General features: G+C 36.0%; 1 pseudogene; it reads left to right on the top strand.

Moving 5' to 3' along the window:
• The first annotated feature begins 9483 nt into the window (after nucleotides 1-9483).
• LOC143407853 (succinate dehydrogenase [ubiquinone] cytochrome b small subunit, mitochondrial pseudogene) lies at nucleotides 9484-18027 on the top strand (annotated as a pseudogene).
• The last annotated feature ends 3066 nt before the right edge of the window (nucleotides 18028-21093 follow it).

Raw genomic sequence — 21093 nt, 5'->3', positions numbered from 1 at the left:
GGTGGCTTGAACTCCAAGGACAGGTCCTAGTCTATTTTAATGAACATACACAATAGTCCATGACATCGTGGTTTGTCAGATTTCTTTCATGCCACCATAATGGGCCATTCCCTAAGGTTTTGGAATTTGGGTTTAGTGCCATTAGTGAATAACTCCTTCATGTCTTACGTGTACTTGATTTCAGACCTTATAACTTCTCTAGAATGCTTCTAGAAAATATGTGGATCATTTTTATTCTACTCTCTATTGTCACCTGAACATAATCTCATTCCTGGAATAAGAAACGGTTCTTCTAATTTGAGAGATTTTTTTCTGGTCTTTTCTTCTCCTTTAGTACTGAGAAAATTTCAAAATCCCAATATTTTAGCTTTGTCTTAGCAGATCCCATGGATGCAATTCTATTGGAAAAGTAAAGCAATTTGTTTTTCCCAAATATGTCACTCTAAATCAATCAATATTTATCTATTTCATGGCATCAAATAAAAATGAATAGAAGAACACACCTAAATATGCAAAGTCTGCCTACTATGACACTGCTGGACTTGACTTTATAGAAAATTAGAATTCATTCTCATAAGTAATGACATACTCCACAGGCCTTCCAGATGGGTGCATATAAATATGAAATTATCTACCTCCTAGATGATCCCAGAGCCACTGAGAGAAATTCTACTCTAAAATTAAAAAAAAAAAAAGAATGATTCTCTGAATTTAGCTATGAAGATCCAAAGATGTCTACACCTGCATTGTGAGATGGCATCAAAATTCCCCATTAGAGCTGGATGTAGGATTTTAGGGGTTTCAACCTTATGCAATTTGGGAACTCTAAAAGAGAAAGATACAAAATTACATATGCAAAATCAAATATAAAGGAAATTACTTATTTAGATGAGAAAAATCATCACAAAGATTTGCAAAATTCCCAAAGCTGACTCTGTAAAATAAAGATGGCTACAGAGTCTTTGCTACTTGTCCCTTTGAGAGATGGAGTCTAGTTCCACTCCCCTTGGATATGGACTGGCTTTAGTGATTTAAAAACTGGCAGAAGAGAACCTGTAAGTCTAGGTCACATGAAACCTGTTGCTCTCACTCGGGCCTCTTGGAACAATGACTCTTGGAACCAATCCACCATGCTGGGACAAAGCTCAGAGTCTCCAGGAGGTCATGTGGGTAGGATCTGTGGCTCAGGGTTGAACTGCTCAAATGAGCTGCCAGCCAATAACCAGTACCAAGTTGCCAGCCGTGTGGTGCCTTCTCTTACTATTGATAAACAGTCTATAGACATTTGTGCCATAGTGATTAGAATGAGGCTCTGGAGCCAGACTGCCTGAACTGGATTCTCTGTTCCCCTTAGCAGCTGGAAGACTTTGGGAAAGTTACCTCAGTTTCCTTACCTATAAAATCGAGTTGTAGGCTGAGAAAAGGAGTCAGGAGAGGTGGGGCTGGAAGACACTGGTCAAAGTTATATTTAGATGAGAGAAATAAGTCCTGATGTTCTAGTGCACAGTAGGTGACTATAGTTAATAATATTGTATGTATATTTCAAAAGAGCTAAAATAGAATGTTCTCACCACAAAGAATGAAAAATGGTTGAAGAAATGGATGTTATTTAACCAAATTTGATCTTTACACAATGTATGTAGATTGAAATATCATATGGTACCCCATCAGAATGAACCATTATGTGTCAATTAAAAATAAAATAACAGTTAATAAAATAAAATAGCAGGGCACAGTGACACACACCTGTAATCTCAGTAACATGGGGGGCTGAGACAGGAGAATGTCAAATTCAAGGCCAGCCTCAGCAATTTAGTGAGACCCTTAGCAATTTAGTGAGATTCTATCTCAAAATAAAAAGGACTGGGGATGTAGCTCAATGGTAAAGTGCCCTTGCGTGTAATCCCTAGTACCAAAATAATAGTAATAAAATATATATAGAGAGAATCCTGTCTCAGATGTTTTGAGGGTTAAAAATTCAGATTGGATTAGTTATTAATTTAATCTTCGTAAAGCACGTAGCACGATGCCTGCCATACTGTGAGCTATTATTATTAGCTGTCACCTAGGACTTCACAAACTCTTTGATGCCAGCTATTAGAGGGTGACGAGCAGTCTCCTAATTCTAGCCTACCCTCTTCCATGTGATTCTCTGAGTCTTCTCTCCTCTTACCTTCAGACCTTCTGTCCCTAGGAAGGAGCAGCACAGGCTCATCATCTGCTTTCCAGATGCTTCTTTCTGGCATAAATTCTATATCCTTCTTTAGATCTTTCCCTTTGACATTTTATCTTACACAGTATTTTATTCAAGCTATAAATATTTTGTTTCTCAAGGCCACATGCATGCTCCAATCAAGGAAAAGTTTTCATAAAAAGATATTGGCTGCGGGAACACAAAAGTGAACATTCTAAGAGACTTTCTCTCTATACTTTCTCATCCGCAGCAATTCCCTTGTCTACGTTGACCTCTCTGCTCTGAATTTGTCTTTTTTGCCTTCTCAAAATTTTGCTTAAGTTGTATCTTCACCTGCACCAACCGGTCCTTCCTCCCTATTGAGTCACTTCCCTTATGCAACGATGTACCATTATTATCCATTCAAAAAGTCAAAACCAAGTAAAACACTCCATGACCCAATAAATCCTTTTCAATTATTTCCCCAATTATCTTTTCTTCTTTACAACCAAATAGTTAAAAATTTCATTTATAGAATTTCTGTTTCTTCATCTGTCATTAACTTCCAATCAACCTTAATCCCAACAATAACCTGAAACTTCTCTATGCTCAGATCAATAGCGACATCCAGTCCTCTGTTGTCGCCTTACTTGAGCACCATCTCATTCTTGAACCACCTCTTCCTCTTAGCTTTCCTGACAGATCTTCCCTTAGATTGGCCACCCCATTCCACTCTCTTTTGTCAGTTTCTCATACCAATGTTAGAAATTCATCTGGCTCTTCATCCATCTTCTTTGGGTGATCTCGTCTGCTTGTGTAGTTTTTAACACCATCTCCATTTGCTCAAATCTCCCAAATTTATATACTTATTGTACCCACTGAGCCCCCATAGTTGTACATCTACCTTCCTCCCTGACATTTCCTGAAAGTTTTACATGAATCTCAGATATAGTATACCAAAACACTTGATTATTCCTAGGGCAGAATAACTGAAAGAGACCATACTTGTGCATCAAGCCCCAACAAAATAACCCCTCCCTTCACAGCTTTTTAAGGTAATAATTTATTATTTGATATTTTACAGTAAAACCATATAAGTTGTTATGAAGGTCATGTCTTGGTTAGATGGTTTTTACATTGTTATAGCTAGTGGGTCTGTGTTTGTGTGTGCATGTGTCATGTTTAAGGGAAGGAGACAGTATAATTATTTTGCTGTGTAAGACTTCTCAAGAAGCCAGTCAGTCCTGATCCTTGTCCAGTTTTCTGCATGTCAGTAAAAGCATCAGCCCGGTTGTGCATTCAGTTTTGAAGCCAGATACCTGGTTGTCATCCTTGGTAACCTCCCAATTTCCCACATCTAACACTCCAGCATGTCTTGGTATATGGTTCCCAAGGTACTTTAGTCCCTGGGCTGTTCTTTTCCACTGACCACTGCTGGAAAACTTCTTACATTTATTCCACCTGCACACTTCCCCTCTTCTGATCCATTCTCCACTCCACAGGAGGTGTTCTAAAAATCCATAATGTCATACAACCACAAGAATGGGATCCTAATTAGAATGTGTATATCATATGTCAAAATATATCCATGTGTATATCATATGTCAAAATATATCTACTGTCATGTATACCTAAAAAAAAAACAAATAAAAAAAGAAAAAGAAAGAAAGAAATTCATAATGTCATTTCCATTGCTTAATATTCCTTGATGGTTTCTCATTGCCCTTCAAATAGATTTCAACTCCCTGCCATAACCATGTGCCCTGACTGCCCTGGTCACTGTGTTTTCCTCAATTATAGCAATTTGTATTCCAGTTCTGTCTTGCTCCTTTTTATCATTTAATCTTGACATTCTTCTATGATATCACCTTAGAGAAACCTTCTAATTAGAACCCACCCCCCTGGTCTTCTATTACTTCACCCTGTTTGTTATCATAGTTTGGGAATTTTTTGTTCTTTGTCTGTACCAGGAATTGAACCCAGGGGCATTTAACCACTGAGCCACATGCCCAGCCCTTTTTATTTTTTATTTCAAGATAGAACCTCACTAAGTTTCTTAGGGCCTCGCTAGGTTGCAGAGGTTGGCTTTGAACTTGCAATCCTCCAGCTTCAGCCTCCTGAGCTGCTAGGATTATAGGAGTGCACCACCACCTGGCTTGCTTCCTCTTCAAATGTCTCTTCCAATAGACTTTGCTCTGTTTTCCTATGCTTGACACAACTCAAAAATTAATAATGAATTAATGGATTCTGCCCAGATGTTAAATCAGTGCTCAGTCCCATGACAATAGATTCAATGCATATCCCACTCCCTCTCCTACTGCAAGAAACAAAACTTTGGGGCATTAGACTGCTTTTGACTACAGGGTCCAATAGAGAATCATGGTTGTAGCTTGTTTTTAGTAAATGGCAATGGGAAGGGTGAATGAATAAATGAGCAAGTCATCCTGGTCTTCCATCTCCTCATCAATAAAGTAAAAAAAAAAAAAAAAAAAAAAAAAAAAAAAAACAGCAATTTTACAGCTCTCTCCAACTCCAAATTTCAAGATACTGAATAAAAGTCTCATAAGAAAAATATTTAAACAATAGGAGATTTAGTCACAAGTCTGGACTCTACTTCTAGAGGTTTCCTAGCAAGTTTAGTACTGAAGTAATATAGAGGGATTTTTCCAGAATTCATCATAATTATGTCATCTTTCTGTCACCATTCTGTTTGAAAAAAAACATGAATGATATTCTTTTGCTTTTGTCAAATGAAAATAGGGTGCAATTAGATTCACCATTACTTTGTAAATACTGATAATATGAGAAGTTCTTGAAGTTTACAGTAGAACCCACACAAATGCTTCGTAAAGTCTACAAGGCTAAGTTTCTCATAGATGTTAGTAAATATGTAAAATGTGTCTTTATGATATAATCAAATATTGCGTTATTTAAAACACAGGGAATGTTTCTGTATGAATACAGGGAATGCTGGCTTTTTAAATCTTCTATACCAATTCTATCTGCAGAAGAAACATCACAGAAATTCTGAAGAATTATTTAGAAGCAGGGATTTGACCTCCCTAACCGTGCATGCTTTCTTTTTCCCCACTCTGAATATGGTATGCTAAAGGAGATGGGCAAGTTAATAAAATTCAATAAGATATTTAACAGTTTCTGATGCATCCTAACAGAGAGTTTCTCAGAATTACTGTTTTAACATCCATGGAATTTTTTTATTAGGCTTTAGTAAATCTATTTGATATGTTAAAATTAAATCACACACTAAATTGCAGCATTGCACACTTAATTTTAGTCCCACTATACGTGATGGGTATTTACTCCAAATGACTTATCGCATTGAATAAAGATTGTTTTCTAAGACGTTTTTATAAACCCTCTCTTTAAAGTCTGCTGAATTAGTGGTCAAATACTAAACCATAAAAATCATCCATGAGAAACTGGGAACACACCCCCCCAAATGGAATAAGCTTGGTAATCATCTTGACAAGGGCGAAATTGAAGTAAGAGACCTTACTTAATCCACTGAACCAAACGTGAAGAAGTATGAGAAAGATGCTGCCCTTCAGCTCTGTACTCAACCAGATACTCCTGTCTGGGTTGCAGGAAATGGAGTCACCAGAAGCAGCCCCACTCCATGTGGTGGTGGACTGAACTTTGAACCAGCTTTTGAACCAGCTGGCACCCCATGCATACTTGGGCACAAGCACAAATCTAAAATCTACTCTTAGACACAGATGCATTGGCACAAAATCTGTCCTTAGGCCCAGGAACTGGGACTTTTGGCTACATTTGCATAACATATCATTCCAGAAAAGTGACTAAACAGTGGGGGTGGGCATATCTTTTGATAAAATGCAGCAGGCAGAGGAGGAAGAATTCAGACATTTTGGCATCAGACCTATGTTTTTTAAGTAGAAAATTAAAAAAAAAAAAAAAAAAAAAAAAAAAAAAAAAAAAAACACTTTGTGTAGAAAATTTCTGAAAGAATATATGCCAAACTGTTAATAGTAGTTATCTTTTAGAGAAAGGATTAGTGGAGTTCTTTCTCAATTGAGCATGTATATAATTTTTATTTTTAAAAAAGCATATTTTTAAAAGCATTTATATGTCAGAAAAAAAGAAAAATATTTGGAGAGCAAAAGAAATGCTGTCTCTGGGGCTCAGTTGGTAGAATGCTTGGCTCACATGCACAAGGCCCTGGGTTCAATACCCAGCACCACAAAAAAAAAAAAAAAAAAAAAATTCTATCTCATAATTCATTTGCTAGCACTCAGTTCCCAGATCTTTACCTTTAGACTCCTTAAAAGGAAATTGGGAAATTCTCCTCTTTGATTTCCACTTGTAAGGAACAGGCTATGACTCCCTTAACAAACAGTGAATGATTCCTTGTCTTCTTTATGAATAAATGCCTGACAAAGTAGATTTACCTGGTGTTCAAAGTGAGGCTGAATCACGTGTATAAGATAAAGACTTTTAGGTCATATTTAATAAAACAGAATATTCTTTAAATCAACAGTGCTGGGTAAAAACGATTTCATTAACAGAAACATTTGGCCATGATAGTGAATGGTGCTTTTCACCTGCCATAGTAATTAAAAAGCCCTTAATAAAATACCACTGTGTTAAATTATGGTTCTTTATTCAGAGCTCATCAGAGATGATCAAATTTATTGCATTGACTGTAACTTGTTAAAAACTCTCTGTTTGAAAGCTAATACCATGATAAATTTTAATCATGTGGATAGAACTAGCTTCAAAGCTATATTAATTATACATTTAAGCTCTACATACAAACTTATACATTATAGTACACCCAGAACATGTAAAATATAGTCTGAACCAAATTAAAATATGCCAATTTCCTCAGCAGTTATTTGCTTTTGATATACTGTAGTTATTTCAGTCTAGTCTTTACAAACATTAAATTATTGCTGTACTTTCTTAGCTCTTTTGCTTCCCCAGAGAGAGCTCCATGTTCTGGTTGGATTTCTGGCAAGATTTTTACTTCTGCAGAATACAAAGTAGATATTCAGAATGCCTTTCTTCATCCAAGATAAGCACTTTAGTAAAAGGAGTGAAAGTTGCTCGCAAGTATTACTTTCTCATCCTAAGGACTACCAGCATGTCCACCCCATGCACCCCAATTCCTAGTCATGCATTCCTCTGAAACCTTTGAAGTTTTTCATCCATAGCATATGGGACAGGTCAAGTCAAATACAAGCATATTTTCCTAGCTTCAGAAAAAACCTTAACCACTACACTGAAACTGTCACCAATTTGCAAGGAAAGAGCTTTGGGAACGATAAATAGACATATTACTCCCTTCACTGAGAAAGTCTTGGTATAAAGGTAAGAGAGCTGAGCTGAGTGGTATGCTTAGTGTTGTAGTAACTATTATATATAATTCACTACATTAAAAAATTCAAGTGAGTCGGGTATTATGGTGCACACCTGTAATCCCAGTTACCTGGAAGTCTGAGACAGGAGGATTGCAAGTTCAAGGCCTGCCTCAGCAGTTTTGTGAGACTCGTCTTGTAGTTCAGCAGTAGCATACCCTTGGCTCAACCCCCAGCACAACAAAAAATAAAACTAAAAACTAAAAATGTATAGATTAAAAATTGAGCCTTAGCATCTCTGTCTTTCATCTTGTTTTCTAGTTTCACTTCTTGGAAGTGACCATCTTTACCGATTTACAGATATTCGATGCATATAAAAGCATCATATTGATCGTATTGTTGGTTTTTTTCCTACATGTTTATTTGCATAGCTGAGAAAAATATGCTTTAGGCTATGTCATGAGTTGCAAACAAATATTTTTTCTGTTTTATCATTTGTAGGGTTGTCTTTGTTTATGGTATTCTTGTGCAATGAAAAATTTATTTTAATTATATGTGGCCAGATTTATCTTTCTTTTCATTTATGATTTTTCTGTTTTGGATAATCCTTAGAAAGTTCTTCCTAATACACACACACACACACACACACACACACACACACACCCCACCTGTGTTATACATATATATTATTTCCCTAGAATTTTTTTTTCTGTTTAAATCCTTTAAACATCTGGAATTTTGGTATTTGTAATGAGGTAAAGATCCAAAAATAAATTTGTATTTTCCAGATGACTATCCAATTGTCCCAATACCACTGATTAAATAATATAATACTTACCCCCTGATGTGTTATTTCATTCTGTGTACTAACATCTGATATATATTTGAGTCTGCACACAGATTTTATCTTCTCTTCTATTTGTCTAGCTGACAATTTGTGCTATAATTACTGTAGTTCTTTATTTTAAGATGAAGTAGTTGTTTAAGTTTGGCTTTTTTCCCCCCAGAATTTTCTTGACTACTTTTTCTTATTTTCTAAGAAAATAAGAAAAAATCTTATGAATGAAAATCTTTCCATTTCCAAAAACAAAGAATCAGATAAACAATATTTCTGCTGAACTTATTGGTATAGAATTAAGCTTATTATTTAAATTAGAAAGAAATGACACTTGAAATTTCTTTTTAAAAGTATGTATTTTCCATTTTTCATATAGATTGTCTGCATTTCTTATTAAATTTATTTCTAGAAATTAATTTTTTGCTATTGTAAATGCAATCTTTTCTTCTATTATATCTTCTAGTTGGTTAGTGTTGATACTCACGAAAGCTGATGATTATTGTTTATTATTGTACTCAGGTAGTTATGAATTACTCTATTGTTTGTTGAATTTTTAGTTGATTCTTACATATTCCAGGTAAGCAAATGTAACATTGGCAAATAATGATAACTTTCTTTTCTTTTTTCAAATACACATACTTCACTTCTTTCTAATTGCATTGGCAAATACCTCAGAAACATATTTTAAAAAGAAGTGACTAATGGACATTTCTGGCTTTTTCTTGACATTGCTGGGCATTTCCCCCAATGTTTTCATTAAGCATGATGATAACTTTTTAAATCATTTATCTGTCTCTCTATTTATTTGTGTGTGTATGTGTGGTTCCAGGCACCTAACACAGGGCGTCATATGTGTTAGGCAAGGGCTGTATCACTGAGCTATGCCGCAGCCTAATGCTGTCTTTTAGATGGTGATATTGAAAATATGTCCATGAAGTCCTTATTTTATTAAGAGTTTTTTTCAATAGTTGACAGGATGATTGTATGACTTCTCTCATTTGTTCTTTTTATTAGTGAATTGGGTCAGCGGTTACTCATTTTTGAATCAACTTCCCCACTCCTGGAGTAATACCATACTATTATCCTGTCCATGCTCACTGCCCAGGAGCAGGGCATGGGTTTGGTATGATCCCATGGTGGACCTAGAAGAGCAGCAATCAGAGGCTGCCATCGACTACATTTCTCACGCAGTTTCTCTTGAAAGGGATTTGAGCAGCACGCTTCTCCAGCTACCATATGAACAAATAAAGGACTATAAGTCAGAAAATCTGAGCTCCAAAAATGTGACCTCCAACCAGCAGTCAGTATTATCTTGGGGAAGTAACGCATTCTCTGAGCCTCATCTTACGGCTGCTTGATACTATAACAGCAGAGTAGTGAACTAGTGATTCTCATGGTATTTATTTTAACATTAGCTCTAAGAATAGTGTTTAGCACTTAATAATCACTCTGTAAATATTGTTTGAAATATGAAACAGTGAGACATTAGCAAAGAGAAGATAGAGCCCTTTATAAACACACCTGTAAAAGGAGCTTCAATATCTGGATTCTATCTATTACTTATTATCAACGTCTGTCAATCACATTCCCTTCCTCAAACACTTCAACTACAGAATGCAAAAGCCACTTCAGTATATTTAGGTTTTTATAACTCCACATCTTTGTGCATGCAGACCCCTTTTCCTGGAGTGACTTTGACTCTTCTGAGTCTGGCAAAATCTCCCTACCAGAATCCAGCTTCAATGTACTATCTTCCAGGAAGACTTTATTTATTGGGAGTAAGAGGTAGAGCTGGGAATGGAACCCAGGGCCTCTCACATGGTAGGCAAATACTTCACCACCAAACTACACCTGCAGCCCCAAGAAGACATTCTTGATGTCTTCATCATCATACAAGGTAGAGATGATTTCTCCCTCCTTTGTGTCCTCACCACATTGTGTTGGTGTGCCTGCTGTAGCACTTTCTTGTTCCATAATAACCCATCTTGACATTTTCTTCTCCCCAGCCCCCGCCAGTAGATGATGGAATACCTTAAGAGATTCTCAACTATGAGCCACAAATGGGTTATGGGTATGGCAGAGTACTGAGTTATCTATTCTCAGTTCCAGGAGGATCTAGAGAGTGAAAAAGGTGCCTCTGGCTACTGGCAATTTCATCCACTTATCCCACTGAGAAAAACACATCTGCTAAGCATGACATGATTGGGAAAATGCAAAAATCCATTAATATAACAAACCTAAAGGTACAGTGGGCACCACACAGACTGGTGCATAAATATTAGCCATACCTAAACATAGGCCATTTGCCTCCTGAATAAATAAGGAAGCTGTCCCTGGTTTCAAATTACTATTGAATCCTGGCATTCACTCTTATGTAATTATTTGATTAATATTTATCTTATACACTATACTGAAATTCACTGGAGATGGGACTATTTTTCCCTATCATGTATCCCTAAGACACAGAATAATGCCCAGCTGGGCCATAGGAAGCATTCAATAATTATTTGTTGAATAAAAGAAAAAAAATGAATAAATTATAAAATCCCTTTGCTTTAGGGGACTTTAATTAAAGTCCAGTTAGGATTGTTATGCCCAAGTTGGGCCTTGCAGGCCCGCCATGCCCTTGACAATTGCCAAAGATAACTTCAGCTCATCCTTGCAGAGTATCATTAAACTGCCCAGCTAATAATTGCTTGGTTCCCAATTATCTTGCATGTTCCTCATCTGTCCAGTCATCAGAAGGGGGTTAACTATGAGTAGGGACTAACTTTGTTACTAATGTCTGGTGGTCTCCCTCCTGGGGCAGAGTCAGGTACTCATATTACTCTGAGAAAATGACTGGGTATGAGCCCATCACATGGCCCTTTCATTGTTAATCTTGCCTTCTGCCACAATCATGGGCAAAATGATGGGCATGTAACAGCTGCTTCTCAAATGTTTGTTAAACTGAACTCTAAGACCATTGGAAACAATCAATTAGCCAACCAATTATCACATCAAATAACTGTTAAATCATCGGATGTTTCTACACTCACTGTTCTGAGTCCAGCAATGGGATTGGTGACGTACGGGTACCAATGAGGACGTAAGTGTTCCAGCAAAGTGAAGATGGTGAGAGGGTGAAAGCTACATTTTGAAACTGAAATTTCTGAGCTTGAATCTCATCTTTTCTACTTGCCAAATGGTTGTTCTTAGGTAAGCTCTATCCTGTACCAATTTTGTCACTTGTAAAACACAAATTATAAATATATGTACCACACTGTTGTTTTGAGGATTATGGAAGTGTATGCATTTTAAAGTCCTTGGAAGAGAATGGTATAGCCAGTGCTCAATGAATATCAGCTGTGATCACTGTTGTTCTTAGAAATCCTTTCAGGGAGAAGGCCCAGACTCTGAAAAGTAATAATAGCTGTCATTTACTGATCACTTACTATATGCCAGACAGTCTGCTAGGAGTTCAATATGTATTGTGTGAGGTTGAGTATAATTAAATCCTCATTCTATACATGAGCAACTGGGAATCTGGAGAGTTGAAAGTAAGTTTCTCAGATCTAGGGGTGTAGCTTAGTGCTAGAGCACTCGCCCAGTGAGTTCAAGACCCTGAGTCCCTTGGATTCTAGCACCACACAAGGAAGAAAGGAAGAAAAAACAAGAGAGGGAGGAAGGAAGGAGATAAAGAGGGAAAGATGAAAGAAAGAAAGAAAGCAAAAGAAAGTTAATTGCTGGAGCTGAGGTCAATAATTAAGGACCAAAACTCCCTTCTTTGTCCTCCTTTCTTCCTGCTGATGCTGTTTCCTTTATTAATACAGAAAAAGTGATTTTGACCCTAGAGGAACTGGAATAGCTTCCCTCTTGCACCATCTGCAAGGGCTTTGGTGGGGCTGGGGTGGGAATGTCATAACTTTATGGTTATAAAATTCTGGGAATTTTATGACACTCAAAATATGGCCCTATGACATTAGAGTTGGAAGTCATTGAATCCTTTAATTCTCCTCTCTCTGACCAAGATTAATTCTTCTTCCTGACCAAGTTGATGCATTTTGTCTAACAGGTATATTTAGAGACCTAGAGAGACCATGTGGCATCAGGAAAAGGAATAGCATTTGTAATTTCCTAGGACAAAAAAAAAGACTCTTATTGAGAATCACAACAACAAATTCTTTCTCTAGATGTGTTTTGTATAGTGAGAAAACAGCAAGGATTTGGTGTGAAAGCAACATTCAGAATGAAATGGACTCTGGGAAGGAGATTTCCTTTGACCTTGTCTCCTGGGTCCCCCTGGAGGCAGGGAGGAAAGATCACAGTGGCCCTTACATGGTGCGTATTGAGCTCAGGCACTCGTGGCTTCCAATCCTGCACCTTCCACTTACAAAATCTGAACAAAATCCTTAACTGTCTTCTCCTCATCTTGTAAGTGGCTTTGTTCTGGAGAATAAATGAGACAACTGTAATATATGTAAAGCAACTGACACAGAATCTAATAAATGTGGCTATTATTAGAGTATAACTCACATGTTTTGCAATGACCTAAATTTTATCTACAAAACTAGTACATGAAATGATGTTAATTTTTAATATGTGTTGACAATCACCAAAAATGTTTTGCATGAATTTAATGTTAGAATTCTTGGGGAAATAAATCACATATACTACAATGTTTTTCAATAGCCTTCTACCCTAATTATAGTCTTTCTTGTGGGGTGGGTAGGTGGGTTGTTTTTGTTTTTGGTACTGGATATTGAACCAAGGAGCACTTAACCATTGAACTACATCCCCAGCCCTTTTTGTTTGTTATTTTGAGACAGGATCTCATAAAGTTGCTTAGGACCTTGCTAAGTTGCTGAGGCTGACTTTGAACTTGTGATCCTTCTGCCTCAGCCTGCCAAGTTGCTGAGATTATGAGCATGCACATGGCTCCTAACTCTGAATTATAGTTTTGATCACATGCACGCATGCGTGCACACCCACACCCACACACACCATAGAAACACACTGTTTATTATAATCAAACTAGCTTAAATGATCCTTTTAAAGTAAATTCTTGACTGGGGTTGTAGCTCAGGGGTAGAGTAGAACATGTGCCTATCATGTACAAAACCCTGGACTTGATTCCTCAGCACTAAAAATAATAATAATAATAATAATAATAATAATAATATAAAGTAAAAGCTAATAAAAAATTACTCCCTTTCAATTCACAAGACACATGTAATAATTGAAAATATGAGTGATACAGAGGATTCGAGATGGCAAATTAGAGGAAGGCTGTATTCCTAGTTTTTCTGTGGCACTACTCCCATAGCTAACAAAACAGACTTCAAAATCAACAGAAGAGACAAAGAAGATCACTTCATACTGGTAAAGGGAGCAATCCAACAAAAAGATATAACAGTAATAAATGTTTATATTCCAAACATAGGTGCAACTGATTACATAAAATAGACACTACTCAAATTGGAGCCTTAGAAAGATCCCAGTACAATAATCTTGGATGATTTCATTGACAGTGGCCTCTCACCAATAGATAGGTTATCCAGACATAAATTTGGTAAAAACTTTGTGGACCTGAAAAACATTATAAATCAAATGGACTTATCATACATCTATAGAATATTTTATCCAACAATTGCTGAAAACTTTTTCTTCTCAGCAGCTCATGGAATCTCCTCCAAAATAGACCATATTTTAAGCCACAAAGCAACTTTTATCAAATACAAAAAAAAGTTGATATGATTCTTACCATATTATAATGAAATGAAATTATAAATCTATACAACAAAACCCTATAGAAAGTATATACACACATGGAAAGTTAATAATACACTTTTGAATGATTAATGGGTGATAAAAGAAATCGGGAGAAATTTAAAACTTCTTGGACTCAAATGAGTGTTATGATATAATACACTAGAACCTCTAGGACACTAGGAAGAAAATAATTAAATGAGAGAAAGGAAATAATTAAGATCAGAGCCAAAATCAATGAACTTGAGAACAATATTTTTTTTAAAAAAAGGAAGAATCAATGAAACAAAGAGCTGGTTCTTAAAAAGATAGACAAGATCTGGGGACATAGCTCAGTTGGTAGAGTGTTTGGCTCAAGTGCACAAGATCCTGGGTTCAATCCCTGGCACCACCAAAAAAAAAAAAAAAGATAAACAAGATTAATAATCCCTTAGCTAAACAAACTAAAAGAAATAAAAGATAATACACAGATTAATAAAATCTGCAGTGAAAAAGGAGAAATCATCACAGACTTTATAGAAATCTAGTGGCTCATTAGGGACTATTTTGAAAATTTATACTCCAATAAATTGGGAATGAATACATTTCTAGAAAAATATGGTGTGCCAAAACTGAGGACATAGAGAACCTAAACCGATCAATAACTTGTAATGAGATAGAAACAGTGATTACAGTCTTCCTGCCAGGCATAGTTGGCACATGCCTGTAATTCCAGGGACTTGGGAGGCTGAGGTAGGACTATCACAAGTTCAAGGTCAGCCTCACAATTTAGTGAGGCTCTAAACAATTTATGGAAATACTATCTCAAATATGAAAAATTGGAAGGGCTGGGAATGTGGCTCAGTGGTAAAGCATCCCTGGGTTAAATTCATGGTACCATTGTACATTATGATCAATTTGGTTTTATTCCATAGATGCAAGAATGTTTTAAAATATACAAGTCAATAAATGTAATTCCTTACATGAACAGTATTAAGGACAAAATCACTTAGTCATCTCAATTGATGCGGAGAAGACCTTCAATAAAACTCAGCATTAAAAAGTACTGAAGAAACTAGAGATAGAAGGAACCTACCTCATCATCTTAAAAGCTGTATATAACATTTGGGTGTAGTGGTGCATACCTCGAATCCCAGCACTGGTGAGGCCAAGGCAGAGGAATCACAAGTTCAAAGCCAACCTCAGAAACTTAGGGAGGCCTCAAGCAACTTAGTAAGACCCTGTCTCTAAATAAAATATGAAAATGAGAATAGGGATGTGGCTCAGTGTTTAATTGCCCCTAGGTTCAATCCCCCATACCAAATAAAATAAACGTGGCTATATACCGCAAAGCCTAAGCCAACATCATAGTGAATGGGAAAAATATGTAAGCATTTTCTCTAGAATCTGAGGCAAGAAATGGATTTCCATTCTCAGCACTCTTAGTCAATATGGTAGTAGAAATTCTAGCCAGAGCAATTAGTCAAAGGAAGAAAATAAAAGAGATAAAAATAAGAAGGAAGAAATCAAATTATCACAGTTTGCAAATAATATGTGTGATCCTATACCTACAAGATTCAAAAAACTCTACCAAAGACTGTTAGATCTAATAAACAAATTTGGCAAAGTAGCAAGCTACAAAACCAACATACATAAATCAAAAGCTTTTTTATATATCAGCAACAAATCTGATGATAAAGAAATCAGAAAACAAGGCTGGGCATGGTGGCACATGCCTGTAATCCCAGCAGCTCAGGAGGCTGAGGCAGGAGAATCAAAAGTTGAAAGCCAGCCTCAGCAATAGTGAGGCACTAAGCAACTCAGTGAGAACTGGTCTCTAAATAAAATATAAAATAGGGCTGGGGATATGGCTCAGTGGTCAAGTGCCCCTGAATTCAATTCCCAGTACCGAGAGAGAGAGAGAGAGAGAGAGAGAGAGAGAGAGAGAGAGAGATATCAGGAAAACAATTCCATTTACGATAGCCTAAAAAAAAAATAATAAAAACCAGGGATGAATATAACCAAGAAGGTGAAAAATTGAACTAGACCTCAAAATTTGGAAAGACCTCTCATGTTCATGGCCAGACAGAATTAATATTGTTAACATGACCATACTACCAAAAGCAATATACAGATTCAATGCAATTCCCATCAAAATACCAATGACATTCTTCACAGAACTAAAAAAAAAAAAAAAGTACTAAAATTTATTTGGAAGAATAAAAGACCCAGAATAGCCAAAGCAATACTAAGCCAAAAAAAAAGAAAAAAAAAAAAAAAAACAATGCGGAAGGTAACACAATACCTGATCTAAGATTATACTACAGAGCAAGAGTTAAAAAAAAAAAAAAAAAAAAAAAAAAAAACTACATGGTATGGACATAAAAACATATAGACCAATGATGTGCAAGATAAAAGATTCAGATACAAACCCACACATCTATAGTCATCTGATCCTTGACAAAAGTGCCCAAAACACACATTGTAGAAAAGGCAACTTTTTTAAAATTTGTTCTTTTTAGTTATACATGATAGTAGAATGTATTTTGACATACTTATACAAACATTATACAAACACCTTGGAATAAGAGTACACCTTATTCTAATTAGGATTCCAGTCTTTTGGTTGTATATGATGTGTATATTCTCTGTGGTGTATTTATATACAAACATAGGAAAGTTAAGTCAGATCCATTCCACTGTCTTTCCCCATTTCCCTTTATTCCCCTTCTATTCTTCCCTTCCCACCCTTGTTGTGAGTCAACATCCACATAACAGAGAGAACATTTGACCTTTGGTTTTTTGGGACTGGTTCATTTAACTCAGCATAATAGTCTCTGGATCCATTCATTTTCCAGAAAATGTCATAAATTCACTCTTTTTATGGCTGAGTAATAATCCATTGTGTGTGTGTGTGGGGGGGGTATGTGTGTGTATACACACACACACACCACAATTTCTTTATCCATTCATCTGTTGATGGACATCTAGGTTGGTTCCATAGTTTTTCTATTGTGAATTGAGCTGCTATTAGCATTGATGTGGCTGCATCACTGGAGTATGCTGATTTTAAGTTTTGGGGTATAAACTGCGAAGTGGAATAACTAGGTTAAATGGTAACTCCATTTCAAAGTTTCTGATGAATCTTCACACTGCTATCAAAAGTGGTTGCACCAGGGGTTGATGGACGACCTTGAGCCCTCAAAAGCTCTTGAGGCTCAGTGTCCTCTGTGGTGCTCAAGGAGGCCGAGCTCTGTTCCTTTGAACCCCTTTGGTCAGACCTGCTCACATCTCAGCAGCATTTCTCCAGGACCGACCTACCCCAGGATGGACTGGAACACAGCACATTCACCTGTCACCAAACCGCCATTCTGGTTCCAAGGCTGCATCTCTTCACTGGACTAGTGAGAGGGTTGTCAGTGTTTTGCTCCTGGGCCTGCTTCCAGCTGCATATTTGAATCCTTGCTCTGCAATGGACTACTCCTTGGCTGCAGTCCTCACTCTTCATAGTCACTGGGGCCTTGGACAAGTTGTCACTGATTATGTTCATGGGGATGCATCACAGAAAGCTGCCAAGGCAGGACTTTTGGCACTCTCAGCTTTAACCTTTGCTGGGCTTTGTTATTTCAACTATCATGACGTGGGCATCTGCAAAGCTGTTGCCATGCTGTGGAAGCTTTGACCTTTTTGACTTGAGAATTGGTTGTATGCCTCTGCCTCTGCTCTGTCATTCAACTCACAATAAGGAGGAAATAACAGAAAGTTCATTGGTGTGCAAACCTTCTTCTAATCACATGGTTATTTTAGAATTTAATTGTTGAGGAAGAGGTTTGAGAGGAAATGTGTTCAAGAAATTGTGAGACCTAGTTCTGCATTCTAGTGAGTTAATGGGGTTGTCTTCAAGTTCATGAGATTCACAGTATGACTAAACTTTACATATGAGCTTTTGCTTTTGTCAGTCTCTTAAAGAGAATTTAGCTTTATTATTATCAGTATATGATCATTTCTGCATTTGTCTTGGAAATAATGGACAAAGGGAAAGACTGTTAATTCATGACTTTGCAAAAAATTAGATGGTGTTTACTTTTGGAAACTTCTCTGTCTGTCCAGTTGATACCAGCTACTGATGGTTTTATGTCCTAGGGAAACTTTATAGGAGATGCTAAAATCTCAAATTACAGATTTCTGTATCCTAGGAAGGAAAGATTGGAAAGCTTCTGAATATAGAGATGCTCAAGTTAGAGAAGTCTTCCTTGTAGACATATCAGAATATTACAAATTTCAAACAGATGTAATTCTCCAATGTGTTTTACTTGTCCTAAAATAATCTGTCCACAAATATAAAACTAATAAATTACTTTCCCACTGTGGGAATTTGTAATAAGAAAATGTATTCCATGAAAAGAAAATTTAAAAAAAAATAAAATGTTGTATAATAAAAATGTATTCTACTCTTTTTAAAAAAAAAAAAAAAGAAAGAAAGAAAGTGGTTGCACCAATTTACAGTCCCACCAGCAATATATGAGTATACCCTTTTCCCCATATCATCACCAACATTTATTGTTACTTGTATTCTGATTAGAGATGAAATCTCAGTATAGTTTTAATTTGCATTTCTTTAATTGCTAATGATGTTGAACATTTTTTCACTTATTTGTTGGCCATTCATATTTCTTCTGTGATGGTTCTGTTCAGTTCCTTTGCCCATTTGTTGATAGTGTAATTTGTTTTTGGAGGGGTTAAGCTATTTGAGTTTTAATATATTCCTGGAGATTGGTGCTCTGTCTGAGGTGCAGGTGACAAAGATTTTTTTCCCAATCTGTAGGCTCTCTCTTCACATTCTTGTTCCCTTTGCTGTGAAGAAGCTTTTTAGTTTGATACCTTTTAATTTATTGATTATTGATTTTACTTCTTGTGTTTTAGGGGTCTTGTTGAGGAAGTCAGCTCCTAAGCCAATATGATGAAGTATTGGGTCTACAATTTTCTTCTAGTAGATGTGGGGCTTCTATTCTAGGCCTCTTATTTTTCCAAATAAATTTCATGATTACTTTTTCTATTTCTATGAAGCGTATCATTGGAATTTAATAAGCATTGCATTAAATCTGTACAGTACTTTTGATAATATTCCCATTTTGATAATATTAATTCTACCTATACAAGAATACAGACAATAATAAAATAGTGACAAATCACATACAAAAACACATTACAAAGACAGGGTGCCATGATCAAGTAGGGTTCATTCCAGGGATGCAAGGTTGGTTCAATATATGAAAATCAATAAATGTAATTAAGCACATCAATCAACATAAAGACAAGAATCACATGATTATCTCAATAAATACAGAAAAGGCATTTGACAAAATACAGCACCCCTTCATGTTCAAAACACTAGAAAAGACAAGGAAAGTAGGAACATATTTTAATATTGTAAAAGCTATACATGTTAAATATAAGGCCAATGTCATTCTAAATGGAGAAAAACTAAAAGGATTCCCTCTGCAAACTGGAACAAGACAGAGATACCCTCCTTCACCCACTTCTATTCAACATAGTCTTAAAACTCTAGCTACAGAAATTAGGACAAAGAAAAAAATTAAAGAGATACAAATAGGAAAAGAAGAGCTCAAATTTTCCCTATTTGCCAATGACAGGATCCTATATGTAGAAAATCCTATATCCAGAAAACTTTTAGAACTCGTAAATGAATTCAGTGAAGTAGCAGGATACAAAATTAACACCCATAAATCAATTGCATTTCTATACATCAATGATGAATCAACTAACAGAGAAATTAGGAAAACTATTCCATTCACAATAGCCTAAAAAACAAAACAAAACAAAAAAACAGGAATGAATCTAGCAAAAGAGGTGAAAGACCTCTACAATGAAAACCACAGAACAAAAAGAAAGAAATTGAAGACCTTAGAAGATGGAAAGACAACCTTCTTAATAAATGGTGCTGGGAAAAATGATTATCCATTAGTAGAAGAATGAAATTATAACTTTATCTCTCATTCTGCACAAAAATCAGCTCAAAATGAATAAAAGACCTAAGAATTAGACTAGAAACTATGCAAATACTGGAAGAAAATGTAGGGCCAACACTCCAGCACGTAGGCACAGGCAACGATTTATCAATAGGATCCCTAAAGCTAAGGAAATAATGACATGAGTTAATAAATTGGATGGCCTCAAATTACAAAGCCTCTGGAAGGGAAGGAGGGAGGAAGTGCTGGGGAGTGATATTGGCCAAATTATATTGTTATATTGTGCATGTACACAAATATATAAAAACGAATCCCATCATTATGTACAACTATAATGCACCAATTTTAAAAAGGAGGAGAGAGAAAAAAAGAAGAAAAAAAGAAACTAAAAGAGAAAAGTGAAAATCCTATACACAAATATCCAATCATTACATTAACATGAGCTTTTAGGTAAACATCAACAAATGTCCAACTGGCTATATTAGTTAATTTGGAGAGATGGATGGATGTTCCTGTTTCAAAGAATGAAATATGCATGCTTTTGAAAAATACTAGGTAATGGACTTTTTGTCTGATCTTAGAGGACAACAAATGTGAGGTTAAAAGTTTTCATGAGAATGGACATCAATACTGTAAAAAATGAAGATCATAGCTGATACAAGATGGATTTTTGAGAGAACTGCATTCAGTGTACAGCAATATAATTGCTTTCATTCAAATGGAACAATTCCAGCTGCTTTCAAAAATCAACAAATGATAAGCAGAAGAAAGCCGGGGAGAAAACAACAGCATTTTTGTTATGTTCAATTGATAAACACTGGATTGAATATAAATGATGTTAAGCATAATTAAGCACAGAATTAACATCATTTGTAATGCAACGAAACAAGGCAGCTGAGACAAATGCAAAAAGGTCTCCAATACATTGTTTGATGATCTAAATGGACACTGCCAAGTTATACATTTACAAAAATATGGGCAAAGGGTCAAACAATTAATTTTCTTTCTGCATATATGTGCATAAGC

This window comes from Callospermophilus lateralis, chromosome 10 (genome assembly GCF_048772815.1).
Source record: "Callospermophilus lateralis isolate mCalLat2 chromosome 10, mCalLat2.hap1, whole genome shotgun sequence".
NCBI lineage: Eukaryota > Metazoa > Chordata > Mammalia > Rodentia > Sciuridae > Callospermophilus > Callospermophilus lateralis.
Note: the sequence above shows the minus strand (reverse complement) of the source record. Positions and strands in the feature narration are given on the sequence as shown.